The sequence below is a fragment of the Cricetulus griseus genome, assembly GCF_003668045.3.
Source record: "Cricetulus griseus strain 17A/GY chromosome 1 unlocalized genomic scaffold, alternate assembly CriGri-PICRH-1.0 chr1_0, whole genome shotgun sequence".
In the NCBI taxonomy this organism is placed as follows: Eukaryota; Metazoa; Chordata; class Mammalia; order Rodentia; family Cricetidae; genus Cricetulus; species Cricetulus griseus.
The window spans coordinates 45,884,764-45,909,498 of NW_023276806.1; positions in this window are offsets into that span (position 1 = coordinate 45,884,764).

Sequence of the window (24,735 nt, forward strand, 5' to 3'; positions counted from 1 at the left end):
AAATTGAAGTTTTACAACTGGGTACCTGATAGTGAGACTTGAAGAAACAAATCATGAGGTGCTTGCCTGTGGAGAAAACCAGTTATAAAGGAAGCAGAAGTTTTCACAACTACTGATCTAGAAAAAAGACAAGACATCGAGTAGTATACATTTTGATTTCATATGTTATGAAGTTTCAGAGTAGTGAATTGTCTAAACCAGAAAATAAAATCTGGAAATGTGCTGAGTCTGGGGCCTAGTAAGGGAGCCAATGGAGATACCACCCAATAAAACATTAAAATAAACCCATGGGAGCTGCAAGAATAGGTTGTTACTAGAGGAAAAATGTCATTACACAACAATATTATATTTAGAATAAATATATAGGGCAACATGTTTATAAATTGCCATGAGTTATGAGAAAGCTACATTATAATTTTGGGAAAATAAATTTGGGAAAATAAATCTCTAGATTATATGTTATAAAAAAATCTGAAAAAAGGCAGAAACATAGTGCATGTTTTTATTTAAAGTTTAAAATGCTGGTTTTATTTTTACCATTTTTATTTAAATTAGAAACAAGCTTGTTTTATGACAATCCCAGTTCCTTCTGCCTTCCCTCTTCCCTGTTCAAATCTAATTCCCTATCCCATCCCCTTTGTACTCCACAGAGAAGGTGAGAACTTTGATGGGGGATCTTCAAAGTGTGTCACATCATTTGGAGCATGGCCTAGGACTTCCCCAGTATGAGTAGGCTGAGAGAATATCCCTCCATGTGGAATGAGTTCCCAAAGTCCATTCTTATGCTAAGGATAAATACTACCAGAGACCCATATATTGTCATGGTCCCTTCACTGACACCAACATTGAGGGGTTCTGGATCAGTCCTATGCTGGTTTCCCAGCTATTAGCCTGAGCTCCATGAGATCCTACTTGTTCAGGTAGGCTGTTTCTGTGGGTTTCACCAGCCTGGTCTTGATCCTTTTGCTCATCACTCCTCCCTCTCTGCATCTGGATTCTAGGAGTTCATCTCAGTGTTTAGCTATAGGTGTCTGCTTCTGCTTCCATCAGATACTGGATGAAGGCTCTAGGATGTCATACAAGGTAGTCTTCAATCTCAATATCAGAGAAGGGCATTTAAGATATCCTCTCCACTATTGCTTAGATTGTTAGTTGGTGTCATCCTTGATATCTCAAAAATTCCCTAGTGTCAGATTTCTCTTTAAACCTATAATGGCTCCCTCTATTATGGGATCTTTTATCTTGCTATCCTCTATTCTTCCCCAACTCAAACTTTCTGCTCCCTCATATTCACCTCTCTCCTTTCTTTCTCCTAGCTCCCTCTCCCCTTCCCCCATGCTTCCAATTTGCTCATGAAATCTACTACCTTTCCCCTTCTCCAGGGGACCATGGATGTCTCTCTTAGGGTCTCCTTGTTTCCTAGCTTCTCTCAGTGTGGATTTTTAGGATGGTAATCTTTTGCCCTATATGTCTAAAATCCATATATGAGTGAACATACAATGTTCGTCTTTTTGTTATTGGGTTAAATTCCTTCAGGATAGTTTCTTCTAGTTTCATCCATTTGCCTGTGAATTTCAAGAATCGATTTTTATTCCCCCCGCTGAGTAGTTTCCATTGTATAAATATACCACATTTTCTCTATACATTCTTCAGTTGAGGGGCATCTAGGTTGCTTCCAGGTTCTCGCTATTACAAATGATGCTGCTATGAAGATATTTGAACAGATGCCCCCTTTTCATTTCTGATTTTGTTAATTGGAATGTTCTCTCTCTGCCTTTTGCTCAGTTTGGATAAATTTTTGTCTATCTTGTTGATTTTCCTGAAGAACCAACTCTTTGTTACATTGATTCTTTGTATCATTTTCTTTCTTTCAACTTTATTAATTTCAGCCCTCAGTTTTCTTATTTCCTGGCATCTACTCCTCCTGGGTGACTTTGCTTCTTTTGGTTCTAGAGCTTTCAGTTGTGCTATTAATTCTCTAGTCTGACTATTCTCCAGCTTCTTCGTATGGGCCCTTAATTCTATCAACTTTTCTTTTAGTACTGCAATCAACGTCACACATAAGTTTGGATATGTTGTGTCTTAATTTTATTGAATTCTAGGAAGTCTTTAATTTCTTTCTTTCTTTCTTGACCCAGGAATGTTGCAATTGCATGTTGTCCAATTTCCATGAGTTTTTAGGGTTTTGCAATTTATGTTGTTATTGAATTCCAACTTTAAAGCATGGTGGTCTGATAAGATACAGGGGTTTATTCCATTTTTTGGTACCAGTTGAGGTTTGCTATGTTGCTGAGTATGTGGTGGTCAATTTTAGTGAATGTTCTATGTGTCCCTGGGAGAAGGTATATTCTTTTGCCTTTGCATGGGATGTTCTATAGATATCTGTAAATCTTATTGTATCAGAACTTTGTTATTTCCTTTGTTTCTTTCTTAAGTTTCTGTCTGGTGGTCCTGTCTAGGGGTGAGAGTGGGGTGTTAAAATCTCCCACGATAAGTGTGTGAAGTATTATGTGTGAGTTCAGCTTTAGTAATATTTCTTTTTGGAATATGGTTGCCCTTGTATTTGGGGTATAGGTGTTCATAATTGAGAATTTTCTCTGATGGATTTTTCCTGTGATGAATATGAAGTGACCTTCTTCATCTCTTTTGATTGATTTTAGTTTGAAGTCTAATTTGTTAGATAGTACTTTAGCTACCCCAGCTTGTTTCTTGGGTCCATTTGATTGGAAAATCTTATCCCAACCCTTTACTCTTAGGTAATATCTATCTTTGAAGTTGCGGTATGTAGTTTTATGCAGAAGAAGGATGGATTCTGTCTTTGTATCCATTCTGTTAGCCTGTTTCTTTTTATCGGCAATTTAAGACCATTAATATTGAGAGAAAATAAGGACCACTGAGTGTTAATTCTTGTTGTTTTCTATTTGTTGTTGGTGGTGGTATTGTGTGTGAATTCACCCAGGTTTTTCTTTTGGCCTTTGGTAAAGTGGGACTATCTATTTCCTATGTTTTTGTAAGTATAGTTAAATTCCTTAGGCTGGAATTTTCCTTAATGTTCTTTCTGTAGGGCTGGATTAATGGATATGTATTGTTTATATCTGGCTTTGTTGTGGAATATCTTGTTTTCTCCATCTACAGCGATTGAAATCTTTGCTGGCATTCATGTTCTCTTAGTGTTTATAGAATATCTATCCCGGACCTTCTGGCTTTCAGAGTTTCCATGGAGAAGTCATGTGTAACTCTGATAGGTTTGCCTTTATATGTTACTTCGCCTTTTTCCTTTGCTGCTCTTAATATTTTTTCTGTACCTTGATGTTTGATATTTTGATTGTTATGTAACAAGCAGATATTTTGTGGTCCACTCTATTTGGTGTTCTGTAGGCTTTATATAGTTTCATTGGCATGTCTTTCCTTAGGTTGGGAACGTTTTCTTCTATGATTCTGTTGAATATGTTTTCTGCTCTTTGAGTTAGGTTTCTTCACCTTCTATACCTATTATTCCTAGGTTTGACCTTTTCATGGTGCTCTGTATATCATGGATATTTTGTCTTAGGGATTTGTTGTCCTTAAGATTTTCTTTAGTGCATAAATCTATTTCTCCTAGTGTTATCTTCAATGCCTGAGATTCTCTCTTTCATTTCTTTTATTCTGTTGGCTATCCTTGCATCTGTAGTTCCTCATCATTTACCCACCTTTTCTCTTTTTAAATTTTTTATTTACATTTGAAACAAGCTTTTTTTACATGTTAATCCCAGATCCCTCTCCATCCCCTCCTCCCATGCCCCCCAAAGACCTCATATCCTCCCCTTTCTGCTCCTCAGGGAGGGCAAGAACTTTCATGGGGGATCTTCAAAGCATATCATATCATTTGGAGCAGAGCCTAGACCTTCCCGGTATGTTGAGGATTGAAAGAGTATCCCTCCATGTGGAATGGTTTCCCAAAGTCCATTCATGTACTATGGATTAATACTGATCTACTACTAGAGGCCCCATAGGATAACCAGACCTCCAAACTGACATTCATGTTCAGGGGGCGTGGGCCAGTCATATGCTGGTTTCCCAACTATCAGTCTGGGGTCCATAAGATCCCAGCATGTTGTAATTCCAGCATTTCCTCATACTGTTTTTTTTTTGTTTGACTTTTTAAAAAAATTTATTTATTAGTTCTAGTTAGGAAACAAGCTTGTATCACATGTAAGTCCCTTCTCCCCCTCCCTCCCCTCACCCCCATCCCTCCTCCCCCACCACCAGCCTACCCCTCACCCCATCCACCTACCACTCCCCAGGCAGGGTAGGGCCCTCAATGGGGGCCCTGCAAAGTCCATCAAATCTTCCTGTGCTGGTCCTGGGCCATTCCCCATGTGTCCATGGCCACAGTGTAACCTTTTACGTGGGATGGGCTCTCAAAGACCCTTCTTGCAGCAGGGAAAAATACTAATCCACCACCAGAGGCTCCCTGGAGTGCAGAGGCCTCCTTATTGACATCCATGTTCAGGGGTCTGGATCAGTCTTGTACTGGCCTCTCCGACAGCATCTGTGGTCAATGTGCTCTCCCTTGTTCAAGCCAATTGTCTGGTAGGTTTCTCCAACCTGGTACAGACCCCTTTGCCCTTCATTCCTCCCTCTCTTCAACTAAATTCCCAATTTCAGCTCAGTGTATATCTGTGATGTCTGTCTCTGCTTCCATCAGCCATTGGATGAGGGCTCTAGGATGGCATAAAGAGAAGTCATCAATCTCATTTTAGGGGAAGGGCTTTTAGGTTATCCTCTCCACCATTGCCTCGATTGTCAGATCGAGTCATCCTTGTGGGTCTCTGGAGATCTGCCTGGTTCCAGATATCTTCTCGGACCTATAGTGGCTCCCTCTGATATGGTATCTCTCATCCTGCTCCCTCTCCTCTATTCTTCCCCCAACTCAATATTTCTGCCCCTCCATTTCTTCTCCTCTACTCCTTTTCTCTTGCTCTTATTGTAGCAGCTCCCTCTCCCCTAACCTCATGCTCCCAATTAGTTCAGGAGTTCATGCCACTTCCATTCCTGGGGACCATTTATCTCTTAGAGTCCGTCATATTTCCTAGTTTCTTTGGTGAAGAGGATTATAGGCTGGTAATCCTTTGCTCTATGTCTATAATTCATATATGAGTGAGTATCATACCATGTTTGTCTTTTTGTGACTGGGTTACCTCACTCAGGGTGGTTTCTTCTAGTTCCATCCATTTGCCTGCGAATTTCAAGATTCCATTGCTTTTTTCTGCTGAATAGTACTCCATTGTATAAATGTACCACATTTTCTCAATCCATTCTTCAGTTGAGGGGCATCTAGGTTGCTTCCAGGGTCTGGCTATTACAAACAATGCTTCTATGAACATGGTTGAACATAGGTCCTTGTTGTATGAACATGCAATATTTGGGTATATACCCAAGAGATGAATGGCTGGATCTTGAGGTAGACTAAATCCAATGAGAAAGAAATCGGGGAAACATCAACTTTCACAATATCCACAAGCAACATAAAATATTTTGGGGTAATGCTAACCAAAAAAGTGAAAGACCTGTGCAATAAGAACTCTGAGACTTTAAAGAAAGAAATTAAAGAAGATACCAGCAAATGGAAAGATCTCCCATGCTCTTGGATAGCTAGAATTAATATAGTAAAAATGGAAATCCTGCCAAAAGCAATCTAAAGATTCAGTGCAATCCCCGTCAAAATCCCAACACAGTTTTTCACAGACATTGAAAGAACAATACTCAACTTTATATGGAAAAATAAAAAACCCAGGATAGCTAAAACAATTCTTTACAATAAAGGATCTTCTGGAGGCATCACCATCCCCTACTTCAAGCTCTACTATAGAGCCATAGTTATGAAAACAGCTTGGTATTGGCACAAAAATAGACAGATAGACCAATGGAATCGAATTGAAAACCCTGATATTGACCCATGCACCTACTAATACCTTATTTTTGACAAAGGTGCTAAATCTATACAATGGAAAAAAGATAGCATCTTCAAAAGATGGTGCTGGTACAATTGGATTTGGACATGCAGAAAATTGCAGATAGATCCATACCTGTCACCATGCACAAAACTTAAGTGCAAATGGATCAAAGATCTCAGCATAAATCCAGCCACACTGAATCTTCTAGAAGAGAAAGTGGGAATTACCCTTGAACAAATTGGCACAGGAGACCGCTTCTTTAACATTATGCCAGTAGCACAGACATTGAGGTCTGAAATTAATAAATGGGACCTCCTGAAACCGAGAAGCTTCTGCAAGGCAAAGGAAATAGTCAGCAGGACAAAACGACCACCCACAGAATGGTAAAAGATGTTCACCAATCCCACATCTGACAGAGGATTGATTTCCAAAATATATAAGGAGCTCAAGAAGCTAGCCACCAAAACAACAAACAATGAAATTAAAAAGTGGGGTGTAGAACTAAATAGAGAATTCTCAACGGAGGAATCTGAAATGGCTGAAAGACACTTAAGAAAGTGCTCAAAATCTTTGGCCATCAGAAAAATGCAACTCAAAACAACTCTGAGATACCACCTCACACCTGTCAGAATGGCTAAAATCAAAAATACCAATTACAATCTATGCTGGAGAGGATGTGGAGAAAAAGGAACACTCCTCCATTGCTGGTGGGAGTGGGTGTGAACTTGTAAGACCACTCTGGAAATCAGTATGGCGGTTTCTCAGAATAATTTTTTTTTGTCTTTATTTCAGCTTTCATACCTCGCATGGCTTGGAAGCAGCTCATAGGTGTTTAAAATAATAAGTCTATATTGTATAGAGATTGTAGAAATCACAAAGTATATTTGTTATTAAGCTGACACATCCTTTGTTTTCAGAAAAAGTTGACTATGTTATAATAAACTATATTGGTAATTAATCCAATGTACAAAGAAAAGAATTAAATGCACATATACATATAATCAAAGTATAAAATAAGGTAAAGGGGAAAAAAGAGTGTGCCAAATTAACAGACTTGAATCCTGTTTCCTCACATATCCAGTGGTGAGCATTTATGTCAGTTTCGGGACTTTACTGGAAATGACACTTCTACACATGTCAGCTTTATGCCAATGGATTCACTTTCCATAACATTGTTTCTCTTTGAACAGTTTGGCAAACATTAAATTGACCAGAAGAAGGCCTTACATATAAAATGTGTGATATGATTAATGTGGACATAATTAAATCCTGTGCAACTATCAACACTGCTAATATTTGAGTGTCTGTTACCTCCAAAGTTTTTTGTGTTACAGTGTTGTGATTACTTAAGTTAATGGGCTAATCCCTTGCTGCTCCTCATAATCCTACCTATCAAACTCTATCAGCAATTTTAATTCAAATATCAGATCTATGTAATGTGTTATCAAAATAGAATTGTTTGGAAGACAAACCCACATAAAGAGAAATTTTTTGACAAAAACGTGTGTGTGTGTGTGTGTGTGTGTGTGTGTGTGTGTGTGTGTGTGTTTGTGATGGGGGAGGTGCTTCTGTAGGCTTTGTAAATATGTTTCTCTTATTAGTTTAATAAAATGCTGAATGGCCACCTGTAGCCTGAAAGGAAGTATTGGTAGGGCTAACAGACTGGGAGATTTCTGGGAAGAGATAAGGGAATAGGAGCCACTAGAGAGATGCCATGTAACTACTGGGAAGACAGGATACCCGTCATTCTCTGGTAAGATAAAGCCATCTGGAAATACATAGATTAATAGAAATGGGTTAATCATTAAGAGAGAGTTAGCCAATCAAATAAATTATATAAGCGTCACAGAGTAAACATTTCCCGAATTATAGGTGTGAAGATTAAGACAATAAATGATTATAGCAGATACACATTTTTACTATGTGTAGATTTATTTGACACTCCTCCTTGAAATTTTAAATGATAATAGAATGTTAATTTATGGAAAATTTCTGAAATGTGAAAGTTGCAAACAGCATCACCTTTTTTCTCAATTTTAAAGTGAAATAATGATATTATACTTTCAAATAATCTATAGGAAGTCAATTCAAATCATTGTATCTTCCTAAAAATATTTCAAATGGATAAAATGACTTTATAATAGAAATTGTTCAGAAGTGATATTGAAACACATTTATAGCACTGTTAAAGCCTGTGAAACATTCCCTGTAATCCAAGAACATTTTTTTCCTTTTTAAATATTGTGACTTGTAACTAATCTCAATAGAGCAGAGTGCAAGGATAGTACGGTTAAGGTATAAGAATGCCTTAACCAAAGGGACAGGCATTGGTGGTGCATGCCTTTATTCTCAGCACTAGGGAGGCTGAGGCAGGAGGACCTCTGTGAGTTCGAGGCCAGCCTGTTCTCCAGAACGAGTGCCAGTGTAGGCTTCAAAGCTACACAGAGAAACTCTGTCTTGAAAAACCAAAACATAAAAAAATAAAAAAGAAGAAAGAAAGAAAAGAAAAGAAAAAAAGAATGCACTAGGTTTCTGCTTTCTTTTCAGTTTTTCTTATAACATGTAATCTGGGATGTCACAAGAAAATTTATTTTCCCAAAATTATAATGTAGCTTTCTCATAACTCATGGCAATTTAGAAACATGATGCTCTCTATATTTATTCTAAATATAATATTATTTGTGGGATGACATTTTTCTCTAGTAACAACCTATTCTTGCAGCTCCCATGGGTTTATTTTAATGTTTTATTGGGTGGTATCACCATTGGATCCCTTACTAGACCTCAGACTCAGCACATTTCAAGATTTTATTCTCAGGTTTAGACAAGCCACTTCTCTGAAACTTCATAACAAATGAAATCAAAATGTATCCTACTTGATGTCTTATCTTTTTTTCTAGCTCAGTAATTGTGAAAACTTCTGCTTTCTTTATAACTTGTTTTCTCCACAGGCAAGCACCTCATGATTTGTTTCTTTAAGTCTCACTATCAGGTATCCAGTTACAAAATGTAAATTTTTAAGTTTTATCTTTTTTTTTCATAATTCTGTAGTAGATTCTATAGGCACTAAACTGTTATTTATGCTATGGCCCTTCTCATCTATGTTTTTCTGTTTCCCGATTTTGGTGCTACATTTTGTGCTGCCCCCAACTGCCTATCCCATTCTTCTTTTGCTCCATAGAAAGGGTGAGACCTTCCATGTTGGATCATCAAAGTCTGTCGCATCATTTGGAGCAGGGACTAGGCTGTCCCCATGTGTATCACTGAGAAAGTATTCTATGGGGAATGGGCTCCTGATGTCCATTAGTATATTAGGGATTATTCTTTTAATTTTCATTTTACATCCCAAAGATAGTTATCCCTCATACCCCTCCTCCTACTCACCCTTGCCTTCCCCTTTGCCCACCCCAAGTCCACACTTCCTCACAGGTAAGGGCTCCATGAGGAGTTAACAAAGACTGACACATTAGGTTGAGGCAAAATCCAGCCCCTCTCCCATGCATTAATGCTGAACAAGGCTTCACACCATAGGGAATGGATTCCAACTAGCTAGCTCATATACAACATTTGTATTGTGGTTCTACAGCCAGGGATCCTTCTGATGTTCCTAGCTTCACAACTGTCTCCTACATTTGGAGGGCATTGTTCAGTTCCCTACAGTCTACTACTGTCCATCTAAATTTCATTAGTTTTCATGAGCTTGATTCAGCTCTCTATGTAGATTTCTCCATTATGATCTTTGCCTCCCTTGCTCATATATATCCTCTTCCCTATTTTCAGCTAGATTCACTGAGCTCAGCCTGGATCTTGGTTGTGGATTTCTGTCTGGTTCCATCGATGACTGGATGGAGGCCCCACTACGATAGTTGGGGTATTCAACAATCTGATTTAAGGTGTAGGCCAGTTCCGGAACCCTCTTCATTATTGCTAGGAGTCTTAGGTGGGGTCATGCATGTGGATTCTTGGGAATAACTCTAGCACCAATTTTCTACCTAACACCATAGTGGCTCTCTTTTTCAAGATAGCTCTTTCATTGCCCTTCTACTTCATTACTCCTAACCTCAACCACCCCATTTCCTCATGTTCTCATCCCCCAACCCCTCTCCCTTACCACACTCATGCCCAGCTATCATAGTAGATCTCATCTCATTTCCATTCTCAGGATGATTCCTGTGTTCCTCTTTTGGTTGTCCTTGTTACCTAGCTTCTCTGAAACCAGTATTGTAGTCTGGTTAATTTTTGTTTAACATCTAATATCCTCTTATGAGTGAATACATACCATGTTTGTCTTTCTGAGTCTGGGTTACCTCTTTCTGAATGCTTTTCTCTAGTCCCATTCATTTGCCTGCATGAGGTCATCAATTTTTACAGCTCAGTAGTATTCTACATATTCTTTATATATTCTTTGGTTTAAGGGCATCTAGCCAAGTTCTGGCTATTAGGAATAATGCTGCTATGAGCAGTGTTGAGCCCCTGTCCTTGTGGAATGTTTGAGTGTCCTCTGGGTATATGTCCTCTGGGTATTATTGGGTCTTGGTGTAGACTGATTTCCAATATTTTTAGACTGCTGTACTGATTTCCAATGTTGCTGCATAAGTTTACACTCCCACCAGCAGTGGAAGAGTGTTTCCCTGACTCCAAATCCTCTCCAACATAAGCTGTCCTCAGTATTTTTTTTTTATCTTGGCCATTCTGGCTACAGAAAACACTGAAGGAAAGCACCAACCCAAGGAGGAATGAAAGCACAGGCAAGAGGACTCCACACAAGCAAATCCTACAAAAGTGAAACAAATCATCAAAACCAAAAAAATAACATGAATCAACAATTGCTTGTTATTGACATCCATTAATATCAATGGACTCACCTTGTCTATAAAAAGGCATTGGATAACATAATGGGTAGGAATACAGGATCCATCCTTCTGTTGTATACAAGAAACCCACTTCAACTTCAAAGACAAAGACAGACATGACCTCAGAGTAAAGATTTGGGAGAAGATTTTCCAATTAAATGGACCTAAGGAAAAACAAAATAGATGTAATTATCCTAACATCTAGCAAAATAGATTTCAAACAAAAGGTAATCAAAAGAGATGATGAAGGATATTTCATATCAATCACAGGTATAATCCATCAAGATGAAATCTCAATGCTGAACATATATACCACAAATGCAAGGGAATAAACATTCTTCAAAGAAACATTACTAAAGCTTAAATCACATATTAAACCCCAGATACTAATAGTGGGAGACTTCAGCACCCCACTCTCACCACTGACAGGCCCACCACATAGAAAGTTAACAGATAAATAGGGATTTAACATGTTATTACTCAAGTGGGCTTAACGAACACCTACAAAATATTCCAGCCAAACACAAAAGAATATACTGTCTTCTCACTACCCTAGGTACTTTCTTTAAAATTCGCCACATACTCAGTCAAAAAGCAAATCTCAACAAAAGATAAAAAACAATTGGAATACCCCCTGTATCTTACTATATCACCATGGGTTGAAGCTAGTGCTAAACAACAACACAAATTCTAGAAAGCCTACAAACTCATGGTAACTGAATAACGTGTAACTGAATCACTACTGGGCGAAGGAAGAAATAAAGAAAGAAATTAAAATTTTTCTTGAATTCAATGAAAATGAATTGCAACATGCACAAACTTATGGTTCAGTATTGAAGCAGTGCTAAGAGGAAAATTCATAGCACTAAACGCCTACATAAAGAAGTTGGAGAAAAGCAGGGTATTGGTGGATCATGCCTTTAATCCCAGCACTTGGGAGGCAGAGGCAGAGGCAGGTGGATCTCTGAGTTGGAGGCCAGCCTGGTATACAGAAAGACTTCCAGGACAATTTCCAAAGCAATAAAGAGAAACCCTGACTCGGAAAAAATACTCAAGGAGCAAAAGAACAACTTAATTATTGATATATTATGATATAAACAACATTTATACAGTGATAGGGAATGTTCTTCTGCGTATAGGTTTATCTTATTGATTGATTAATATAACACTGTTGGCCAATAGGGCAGTGAAATAGGTGGGTCTAGGAAATGAGAGTCATTCTGGGAAGTGTAGGCAGATAGGACTCATCATGTGATCCCAGAAAGTGAAATAGCTGTTCAGAAACTACCACTAGCTAACCATAAAGGACTGGAGGTCTGTACAGATAGGCAGGAAATGACATAGCTGGGCAGTAACAGTATATAAGCAGGAACAAACAGGAAATCACGCTCTTCTCTTCTCTACAATGATGTAGCAGACAAAGGAGTTGAAGGTCTTAGCATTTCCCGATAAGATGACGTGGCAATACTTAGATTAATCAAAAATGTTTAAAATATTTAATACAGAGCTAGCTAATGAGAAGCCATAGCCAATTAATGTGGGAAATTACCAATATGGAGCCAGGTAGAAATACAAGGGTATTTAATAAGGAAAAGCCTTTCTTACAGAGCGACCTAGCCAGCTGACACGGTAGCAGTCTGTACAGCAAGCCGAAAGTTGAAACAGAAACAAAAACAGGCCCCCTGACTGCCTCTCATTCTATGTCCCCTGATCACGCCCTTGCAGTCGTGGTCAGGCACACCCCTAAGCAGGTGTGGCTACAGCTTCCCCTACAGACAATGACCAACAGCTTTATAACTAATATATATCTCCTGTGTTTATTTTGGGCTGAAGTGTTGGCAGGACCTAGCCAGGCCAGAAAACTGACGTTGCAATACAACAGTAAAAAAAATGGGTCTAAAGAAGTAAGAATATTATAATTTATCTTTCCCTGAGATTTAGGTTAGTTTTGACACTGAAACTTCATTTTCTCATTATTTGCTTGAGTAAATATCCAGGTTTCACTTTTAAACAAATCACATCTACATGCTTCTGTGCAGGTAGTTAAAATATTATGTAGATTTAGGTAACTTTTCTGCGTCTTATATCAGTACATCATTGCAATTTAAGAGATTATCTAATGGCTGGGTATAAAACTATATGCTTTTGGAATGGTTGGAATAAATATGAGGCATTGGTTTAAAATCTTTGCCAATATTATACTTACTATAGTGTCAAAGACTGTCAAAGAATTATCTACACACTGCATAAATTTCACTTAAAACATTAAAAATGTACTATTCTATGATGAGGGACTTGTACCCAATTAGAAAGTTACAGCAAATGGAGCCTACTCTTTCATTTCCCTTTTTAAATAAAATTTATTACTATAATCACATGAAGTTCCATGAAGAAAAATAGTAATTAGTAAATAATCATCTTATTTAAATTTGGTTATAGAAAATACATATTGGAATACAAATTGTAGAATCTTGGGGGAAATGATGATATAGTGTTTCATCTTAATCATGGGATATATTCCATTTATAGGATTTCTTTTCTTTATAGCATTTACCACTTTCTTTTTTTTGTGTGTATATGTATTCATATGCCTGCATGTATGTACATGAGGCCACGTATGTTCCTGTCTCTATCCACCTAATGTTTTGGACAATGAACATAGAGACTATGAATTTATAGAGCTAGGCTGGGTATTAAGCCCCATAGATCTATATTTCTCCATTTCCCCATTTTTGGGATCATATTCCCATGTCCAGGATATATGTGGAGACTGATGATCAAACTCAGATATTCATTCTTGTGCTATGAATACTTCTCTCACTGAGCTAAATTCTCAGCCTGGCTTTTATCAGACTGCATCCCCTCCCCTATGCTCCGGACTAGTGCCCACTGCCCTGGCAGCCTTATGGTATGCCAGGCTGTTCTTACAACTCTAGTGAAGATACTGCCTACTGCCCACTAACATTTCATTTTTCTAGTGAGGCATTCAAGTGTACATATGAGCATACTGCTTTGATTGGAGCAGTAGACTAATCAAATATAAATCTGGTTTCAATAATTTTATTGTTTCATATTTGCCTCTTATAGTCTCCCATGTCTCTGAATTCTTATTTTCATGTCTTTGTTTAAAATTTACTTATACTTGTTTTCCTGTAGATGTGAATTCATGTTCTTTTACCACATTCTAAACTTCTATTGTTTATGTTTCTCAGAAATGAACCTTTGCTTAGACGCCACATCAAGAATTAAAGAATATCTGTCTCAGAAGTTGATGTATCTTGCCACAGACATTTCTCTAAAATTATACTCCAATATCACTTATTTTAATTATGTAGTGTTTAAATTAAGCTTCCGATAATTCTATGTATGTTAACAATTTTCTTTCTTTCAGTTCACTTAGGTATGTTTGTCTGCTCTCAAATGTTCCATCCTATAGCAAATGAAAACATCCTTATATATATGATTTATTTGGTCAGTTTATGTGCAAGCAAGCAGGCTAACAAGAAAAACAGTTCCAAGGACTTTGCAGTATTTCAAGTCAGAAGTCACAGTGGCATTAATCTCTTTCATACCTACAGAAATATAGATATTTGGAAATTTCCATATTTTGAAAGTAGAACCAAGCTTTGCTGATATTTTTGAGAGAGTACAAGAAAGGCGTGTCAGAAGATTGGAAACTTGAAGCCTGAGCAAATACTAGTAAAAAATAAGCTGGGAGACATGCAAACTTTGATTTAGGGGCTATATCACTGCCCAAGTTCAAAGAGAATTATTGGACACAAAGTTGTGAATACAAGCCTGGAATACAAAAGGTAGATTTAAATCTATAGAAATACAGAGATGACATTTTAATACTGGGAGAACAACCAAGATGTAAAATATATATATATATATATATATATATATATATATATTATATATAGGCCTTGAGCTGGAAAACAAAACATCATCAGAAAAATAGCAAATGAGAGGAGAGTAAAACAAAAGGAGAATATTTCAAAGGTGTAGATGGCAATTCAATTGCCTACTTCTTTCACTGTTCATTTTTTAAAATTGAAAATAGATTCTTCTCCATACAACACATACAAACCACAGTATCCTCTCTTCCACTCCTCCCAGGCCAACCCCATCTCCTCTATCCCTGTGTCTAATCTTCCTCTGCCTCCCTTCAGAAAAGAGAACGCTTCCAACAGACAAGAAAACAAAATAAGACAGGGCAAAAAGCCCTACTGCCAAGGATGGGCAAGGTAACCAAACAGTAGGAAAAGAATCTCAACAGCAGGCAAAAGATTCAAAGACACACTTCCCCCACAGTAGTTCCCCCGAAACACCGAAACACCAAGCTAACAGACACAACATACACTCTGAGGACCTGGTGCAGACACACGAAGGCCACATACTTGAAGCTTCAGTCTCTGTTAGCTCCAGTGAGTCCTGCTTATTTGACTCAGTGTGCCTTATTCTCCTGGTGTCCTCCATCCCCTCTGACTCCTACAGTCTTTCTGCCTCCCTCTTCCACTAGATTTCCCAAGCTCCTAGGGGACTGACCCGACGAAGAACTCCAATTTAGACTCTGTCTCTGCATAATGTCTGGCTATGGGTCTCCGCATCAGCTCCAATTTACCAAATCTAATTTACCAAAATATTCAGTCTCTTTCCTATTAAAGTTGACCTGCTTTACACCATTAATCTATAGCCTTTGATCTCTTTATACATGTTAATTCAATCAGTTAAAAAATCAGTCGTAATCCTTTTCCCGACGGTTAAGTAATATTAGATGTTAATCTAATTTCTTTTCAAATGTATCCTAGGACTCTACTTGGGCCTTGTTTTTTTTTATAATTTTTTTGCTTTATCTCTAATTTTAAGCAAAATAATTGTGTAAAGAGATTCACATACGTTTTCTTAGTTAAGACCTCTTCTGAATGTTGTACTAAGCGTTATATTTACTCTTCCTGTAGTTAGATATTCTGTGATCCTCTTTCAATACATTAGTAATAACTAATGATTGGCATTTATATTGTTTTCCTTGATAGCACTTGGTTTTTAATGCGACATAAACAGAAATTCATTCTAAAACTCATGTCTGCAATTAATATATTTCCCCAATTATATATCCCCCAGATTCCAAAATTTTAGTTCTGATTCTTTTCAGTTAATTAAGTTTCTAACATTTGCAAAAGAAAAACCACTTCTGGACAAATATCCACGTTGATAGGTGAAAATGCCATGTTTGTTGTATAAGATCTTGAATTGACACAAGAGAAGAAATTAATTTATTTCTGAGGGTAAATTAAAAAAGAATGAGCAAAAAAGTTGTTTCTTAGATTAATTAACAGATCTGAATGTGTGATCTACCACAATCTGACGCTGTATTTATGATCCTGAGAAATTAAAAATGAGTTAATGGCAATTTTTTATGAAATATTTACATGCATGTTAAAGATTAATTTCTAAAATACATTCCAAACCATTTTAAATAGTTATATATGAGTAAGCACCTTTGAAAATATCAAACATATTTTGTAAGTAGATTGAGACACTAAATTTTAAATATTCACATTTCATATTAATTAAATAGGACTTCTTTTAGTAGAAAAGACAATTAAAACTTCAATATAATGACAGTGGATAATACATGTAAATAGAAAGGTATGAGTAAATATTTGAAAAATCACTTAAAATTATGTCAAAATATGAATTTCATGGAAAGCGGAAGATCCATGTTAGTGTTGTAGCATATACCTAGAATGTGTGAGTCTGTAGGTTTATTTCCAAGAACTTCAGGGGAAAAAAGAAAAAGAAAATGAATAAGCATTAATTTTATCTTACATCTGAGAAAGACAGGTACACTTGAAAGAAAATACCCTTATATATCACAGTACAATAGAACATGAGAGTATGTAACAAAACTTAAATATATACAAATATGTGTTTGCATTAGTTAATACTAATTCAAAATTTTATTATATTAACTTAATATGACAACACTGCTAAAATATAATTGTAACTGAAAGGCAATTTTTAAGAACTATTACTTCTTTAAGTCTTGTTAATAGAATGTTGTTTTTGCTCATTTCAATGTATAATATATATTGAATCCAGGAAATATTCAAATATATTTTCTCATTTTTAAACATATGTATGTATAAATGTATACACACATGTGTACTGGCTGGTTTTGTGTGCCAACTTGACACTAGTTAGTCATTAGAGAGGAAAGAGCCTCCATTATGGCAGTATGGCATTGTTTTTAATTAGCAATAAGTGGGAGGAGATACAACCCATGGTGAGTGGTGCAATCCTTGGGCTAATAGTCCTAGGTTCTATAAGAAATTACACTGACAAGCCATGTGGAATAAGCCAGTGAGCAGCATCCTCCACAGCCTTTGCATCAGAGCCTTCCTCCAGATTCCAACTCTGCTTGTGTACCTGCCCTGAGTTTCTTTAATGAATGACTGTGATCTGGAAGTGTAAATCAGATAATCCATTTTCTCCATAACTCACTTTTTAGGTCATGGTGTATCATTATCATTGCAACAGTAGAAAACATTATATATATATATATATATACATATATGTATATATAATTTGCTTTTAAATATATATTTTTTATGTAAATACATATATTTATGACTGTTATATATTAATATATACATACATATTAGTGTGTGTTTGTTGACTATACAAGCTCTTCATGGCTTAAGCAGAAGCCTAAGGTTGTGGTGGTATATAAGAACCAGAAGAAATGATAGGGGATTGTATAGCTATTTATTCTTTAGTGAAATATTTCCTCCCGTGGGAAGGACACAGTCTTGCAAGATACCTCAAGCTCAGAAAGTTGGATGACTCATAAGGCCTCTTCTTAAGATTGAATACAGTAAAAGTTTTAGATTTAGTTGTGGAATGCCTACACATTTGTGGTGTTATTGTGTTTGTTCCCTAACAAATAAAGCTGGCTTGAAAATCAGAGGGCAGAGGTAGCCAGTAGTTAAGCATAGGGGTCTGGAGGTCATTACAGACAAGCAGGAAGGGACATTGCTGGGAAGAGATAGGAATATAAGCCTCAAGGAGAGCAGAGCTTAGTCCTCTTTTTGGCTGGGAAATTGGCAAGTTAAGATGTGTCTGTGACTTGCTTCTTTATCCCTATGATCATTCAGCATTTACCCCAATATCTGACTCTGGGTTTTATTATTAAGATCAATTAGAACTCATGCTACACACATTGAAAAAATTGCATGCAGCTTGTAGGAGTCATCATCCATTCTGTGGTGTGTTTTCAGAGGTTTGGCTGCCTTTGGGCCACCCATTCTCCTGATCAACACCCCTTATCTATAGTCCTGTGAGTAAATTGTCACCCGAGGGTCCATAAGTCCCTAATAAACTAGATTAAATATTATGCCTTCCTTATTCCGTTTTAAATGGCCTATCTGTGAACAAAAGACATTTGTTCATGTATACCTAGAAAATCTCACACAACAAAATGAATAAAGTATTTGCTTACAAAGTTTAGCATTCGTCTAAGACAAAACTGATTATTATGAAGCCAAAAACTTCTAGGAATGTAATTGTTTTATCATCTAAGATATCACTTTAATTCTTTTATACTGTAGATAGGTAGGCATGTAAAAGTATATTCAAAATGCTTTCATTATATTATAGTTTCATAATTTTTAATTTTATGTAAAATGTCTAGTTAATTTTCTTTCCCATATTTGGAGTAGCTTAAACAAATGTAATGTGATTTTTTGTATGACAAGAAGTTAGAGGAATTGTAGTAATATCTCACTATTATGGAACAATATTTATTTTTTACTTTATTTCCTTAAAAATTAAACTCATTTTGTTATTTAAAATTCTTTGTAAAATATTCATCTCCAAGTTTCCATGATAAAGTCATTCAATTGGAATCATACTTTTAAAGGACAATAAAATAAGTTTTTTTTACCTGAATCCCTAAAAAAGCTATATCTTCAGAAGAGATTGGGGACAGGTACTATTTTATATTTGTTTTATTGTTTAATTATATGTATATGTGTGTGTTTTAATGGAAATTATATGCTCTCCTTAGAGATGAAGGGCATGTTTTTCATTAAATAAAGAACCTGGTTGACTGTCTATGTTATGTTGCCTGCAAACATAACACCCAGAGTTATTACTTATTTTTGTTTTATTTGCTTTTTGACTGTTTGTTTGCTTCTTTGTTTATTTTTGTTCTATTTTGGTTTTTGTTTGTTTTCTTGATTTCCAAGACAGGGATTTTCTGTGTAGCCCTGACTATCTGGGAATTTGCCTCATTGACCAGGTTGGCTTTGAACTCAGAGATCCCCTGCCTCTGTCTCCCTAGTGCTGCGATTAAAGGCTTGTGTCACCACTGCAGAGCTGAAGAGATAGCTCAGCCACTAAAGACAAGGTTCACAACCACAGCTATTATTTTAAGGTGAATAAGAGAGAGAATATTTTTTACCCATTTTGAGTAACCATGGCCCAGAAACACAGGCTTATGATATCACAAATTCTGTGTTCCAACATGGGAGCAGAATTGTATAGTTTTACCAAGATATTAAAGCCATAAATCAAGGCGAGTTCAAAATATGTTGGTGGGTATAGCAATGAAATGAGGAGCTATCCTATGGCCCAAAATGTTACTTGATGATAGGATTATTTCTTAGAGGGGCAGAAACCCAAGTTACCTAAATTAATGGCTTCCAAAAGGTTTTTATTTATTATTATACAATGTTGGTTCACAAAGAGAGAGAAGCAAGGGATTGCTGTTCCAGAAATCAAAAACTAGCTCAAGGTATAGTCATTGGACTCTGAATCTACAAAATTGTAATCTTTCCACAGTACTGAAAGCCCAGTGTGCCCATCAATCACTATAGACACAGAAACTCCTTTCAGGAGTTTTTTATTCTCAACCAGACAGTTTCTCTTTGAGAATTTACATTCACATACCAAGGTAATGTTGCCCCCCAGCAGATATCCTAAACTTATACACACCATAGGCTCATGCCTTGAATTTCTTGAATAGGCTTTCATCCTTAAATCTCTTCTGGGTCATTGCCCCAGGTTATACTTTGAACAATTTATAAACAGAGACAGTAGACTGCAACAAGCCTGGCAACTGAGGAAGAGAGGAGATTTACACAGCAAAGATACTACATATTGCCAGAATTATCTTATGTACAGAAGTGTTGTTCTTTATTGAGTAGTAGTTACCCATGGTCATCTTGCCCACCAAGCAGAATTATATTTTTTTTCTGAAAATTACACAGAGTATTTAGTGTCATGCCAGGGCACAACAAAATAGAAGCACACTTGTGACTCTACAATGCCACCCCTTAGCCATCTACTAGAGGTATGTCTTTGGTATGAGATTCAGGACCTAATGACTGGCCATCCTGATGAATAAACATTTACATCTTAACGTCCTAGATTTCTCTTCTCTCCAACAGGCCTGGTTAGCATACTACTTATCATTGGTATGTTTGCAAGCAGTGCTCCTTTTGCTAAATCCTACTGTGTGGATTGAGATTTTCTTCAGCAAATCTATTAGTAAGTCCTTTATGGATTTGATTTCTTTGACTTTGTGTCTCTTATATCAGTATGTCTATGTGAGTATGTACATATAAACACAGGTGCCAATGGCCTCCTGCCCCTGAGAGCTGAAGGTACAGATAGTTGTGAGACACCAATGTGGGTGCCTTAAATCAAACTCTGGTTCTCTGAAAGAAAAGGAAATGGTCTTAGCCACTAAGTCACTTCTCCAGGGACAAACATGGAAACTTTTGAATGGATTGTTATTGTAGCAAAACTAACATCACACAGCTTTTAGAAGATAATAAAATTAGAGTATGTGTGTTTATTATTGTTTAAATAATAAAGTTTACATTTATATACTCAGAGTATTTAAAGTATTATTTTAAGTTACTTATATTGCTTAAATTATTCTGATATGTTAAGAAACAAGCAAAATTATATTCAACAATTGTATTTATGTTTTAATGTTTAAAATCAAAATGTCATTTATAAAGAACAAAGAATACAGGCATATGATTGTACTACTGAAGCAAAAGTTTAATTTCAGGTATAGTCATATACAAATATTATCCCATTCAGGGGCTATTGAAGAAATTATAGATTTCAAAAATAATCCTATAAAATTTTAAATAAATTAAATCACACAGAGAAGATATTGAAGGAGATCATAATAGATATAAGATATTTCAAGATTAAAATTCATTAATGATATGCATATTTACAATTAAGCAATTGTAATAAATGGATTACAGTTTGACAGTTGGCTTCTGACTTTGGTTCCTGTTGGAGACAGAATGTCTATTTATTCCCACAAAATGTGAATGCCATCTTCTCCATATGACAACATTGCAAGCCCCAGTCTTGGCAAGTGCTCAGGCTTTAAGTGTATAGCTCTTTAAGATGAAAATCTAGAAGAGCTGCTTCCATGCTGCTTTATGTGAGGACAGAATCGGAAGTCAATCGGAAAGCATTTCTTCCTCATCACTAAGCTTCAATGGCTTCTTATTAGATATGCAAGCTGTAAAATTATAAGAAAAAATAGCTGAAGGTCATGACAGACACATATGAAACATTTTGTTATAACTGAATAAGATAATAGTGATGATTAATTTTGCTTATAACCTTAACAGGATCTAGAATCCTCTAGGCAACAAACCTCTAGACATGACTATGAGAAAGTTTCTAGCTTTGGTTCATTGAGATTGGCTGAGTACTCTCCCATAGACTAGGGTCCTATTCTGGATATAAAAAAAAGTGATTAAACATCAGCATTCATCTCTCTCTGTTTCTCTTCTCAATTCATTACATATTAGATTATTGCTAATTTTATTCCATGTGGAGTCAACCTTTATGTATGTGATAGTTTTATGACTACTTACAAAAGAACTTCTTCAAAGAAAGTATAACATAAGTAAAAGATACATTTTCTGCTCTTCATATAAATATAAATATATGCTGAGAAAGTCCTGAGTAGCTTGGTGCAGGGACCTATCTAGATCTGAGGAAGGGTAAGTGCACTGCTTGACATTCCTGAGCCTCCCAGCATTCTGGAGACAATCAGACACATCATGGAGTCTAGTCAAGCAGGAACTCCTTTATAGTTCCACAGCAAGCATCTTTTAAGGCCAAAAAAAAAAAAAAAAAAACCCTGCAGAATGGGAAAACAGCCAACCAATGGTTTTAAACTTCATCGCTTCTCAGCCTTTTGGCTAAGATCAAGTACTTCAACCTATCATATGCCTAGTGAACAAGAGCTGTTCATGCAGTAACCTCATCTAATTTGATTTAGGCAACAAATCTTTTTTTTTTTTTGTAAGCAACTCAGGACTTGCCCATCTGACTTCCCCTCATGCCGTCTTTGATTGTCTTGTATGAGCTACACTTAGTATTATAACAAGTAATAAAATTAGACCATTGCATTCAAGAATATGATTCTTTGGTATTGACATTCTATTGGGAAATATTTCCATCCAAAATGAACAGGTTAATATCCATTACTGATTCTAAGCTTACATGGCATACATCACATGACTTACAGAATTTATAATGTTTTCTTTATAGTACTTTGCAGAATACTGCTCTATAATACAGCAAACCTTGGTCAACATATACTTGGCATCTCCCAAGTTACTTGCTTTTTACTTCCCTTTTTTCACTTCATTAACTGATCCTGGTGGTGCTTTTGTGGTCTGGGATTCATAATTTATAATTGGACAGGCAGTGTCTAAGGCTTTGGAATTACTTAAGTGAAAATTAGCAGGTTTGTGGATCTCACTCAATCTCACTAGAGGTGAGTAATATTTACTGAATTGGAAGGCACAAGTGAAGTCCTGGTAGGGTTATTTGCAGTTTTCCTGGGAATGCAGGTCACGAAAACTGAAAGAAAAAGTTGATAACATTGTAGTAGAATATTTTTAAGGCACAAAGGGAAATGTACCTAAGAAAGGCAGATTGCTTTTTTTTTTTTTAACCATGGTTATCTTCATCCAGAGAAGAATGTAAAGTAAAGCATTATTTTCTTGACCTTTTAAAAAGAACTTCAAAAACTGTAATCCCATTAAGGTACACTGATAAGGGTACACTCAAATTTTTCTATTAATAAAATGTTGCAAATTCTCATAAGTTTTTGAGAACTCATACTCACAATTCATGTCAAGTACTCACTGTAGTTTAGATAATGTTTTGTCCCATCGATCTTTTGTTTCTATCTTTGTGGTGTGCATCACAGCTTGGGTAGAATTTTCATGAAAAAATATTACATAGCAATGTTTTCTTCGTATAGTATCACCTTTGAAGTGAAGAGTAACTGTTATCTGGAAATCCTAGTTTAACAGTATAGAAAAAGAAATTACCCTTTCAGGCAGTGAGAGTAATAAGCTCATTTTATAGCTATCTTCAGGGATAGATATAGTGATCAAAGTCATGTGGTTTTTTGTTTGTTTGTTTTTGTTTTGTTTTGTTTTGTTTTGTTTTGTTTTGAGACAGGGTTTCTCTGTGTACCTTTGGAGCCTATCCTGGTACTTGCTCTGGAAATCAGGCTGGCCTCAAACTCACAGAGATCTGCCTGTCTCTGCCTTCTGAGTGCTGGGATTAAAGGCGTGTGCCACCAACGCCCGGCTGCAAAATCAAGTTTTTAAACAAGTGGTAACATATGATATTGGAATGTAATGTTTGTCTGTATGGTTATAAAAACTTTAATAAAGTCTGTTTAAAAATTAATCAAATATTTGACATAGAATACTAAAAACAAATAAAAAAGTAGGTTGTACATGGAACACATAGGCGGAGAGTAGAGTAGTTGTCGTGACCAGAAGAAGGAAATAAGGAAATGCTGACCAAAAGTTTCCAGTCACAAGATGAATAACTTCTAACATTAACTGACTTTGCATTGCTAGCCATTTTTACTATATATATGTGCATCAAAGCATCCTTTTACCATAGTTTATATACAGTTTTATTTACTGTACAAATAAATTTATACAATTTTAATGTGAAAAAGGTATGTTGTAATATAACCATAATGAAAAGTTATATGTAGAAGATAGGATTACATAAATTATCCAAACTCCATATTTATGACAGACAACATCATCACCCTGAACTCACTGAAGCTTTGGGTACCTTCACTGGGACTGCATAAGATGCAGTCTGTCAATAATCAGTCATGGAAGGAGGAAGAGCTCAAGGGACTCTAGTCTTCATTGCTGAAAAATGTGCCAATGATTGATGTAGGAAAAGTGGGATTTGTCCATTTGTATGCTGCTTGTGACCCACCAGCCTCCCATGGGTTCTTCCAATCCAATGGTCACACAGGTATCCCTATTTAAAATAAATTGGCACACAGTGAAGATAAAAGTCATGGTTCTTGGAAAACAACTGGTAGCAAGAAGAGAGAATTCTTAGGGTTGAGAAAGAGATTTAAGTTATCTTAGGGAGAGAATAATAAGAGTATACTTTGTAAGAAATTGTCAAAGAAAAACATAATTTTAAAAAGGTAATATTTAAATTGTACATCTTAAGTGAGATGCCATCATTGCCTTTTAGTTTAATTTATCAATTTATTTGAGTTATAATAAAACCATAGAACGTAGCTAAAGATATACCTTAAATTACACAATGTAGCTCCAGTATGTAATTTTTACTGTCTTAATCTCAACTACCTACTTTAAGAAAGTAAATGTCACCATATTAATAAAATTACAGAAATGTACTGAAAATTTTGTTTTGTTTTTTCTTTCTTTCTAGATTTCTCATAAGAGGGAGTAGATATCTTTAAAACCTTTGGAAACTTTCTAGGCAGATGGCTAATCTGAGCGTATCTCTTGAAACAGGAAGCAGTCATATACTTCTGAAATATTTTAGAAGAATTTCAGAAGCACAAACATCAAAGGTTGTCATTGAGGGAG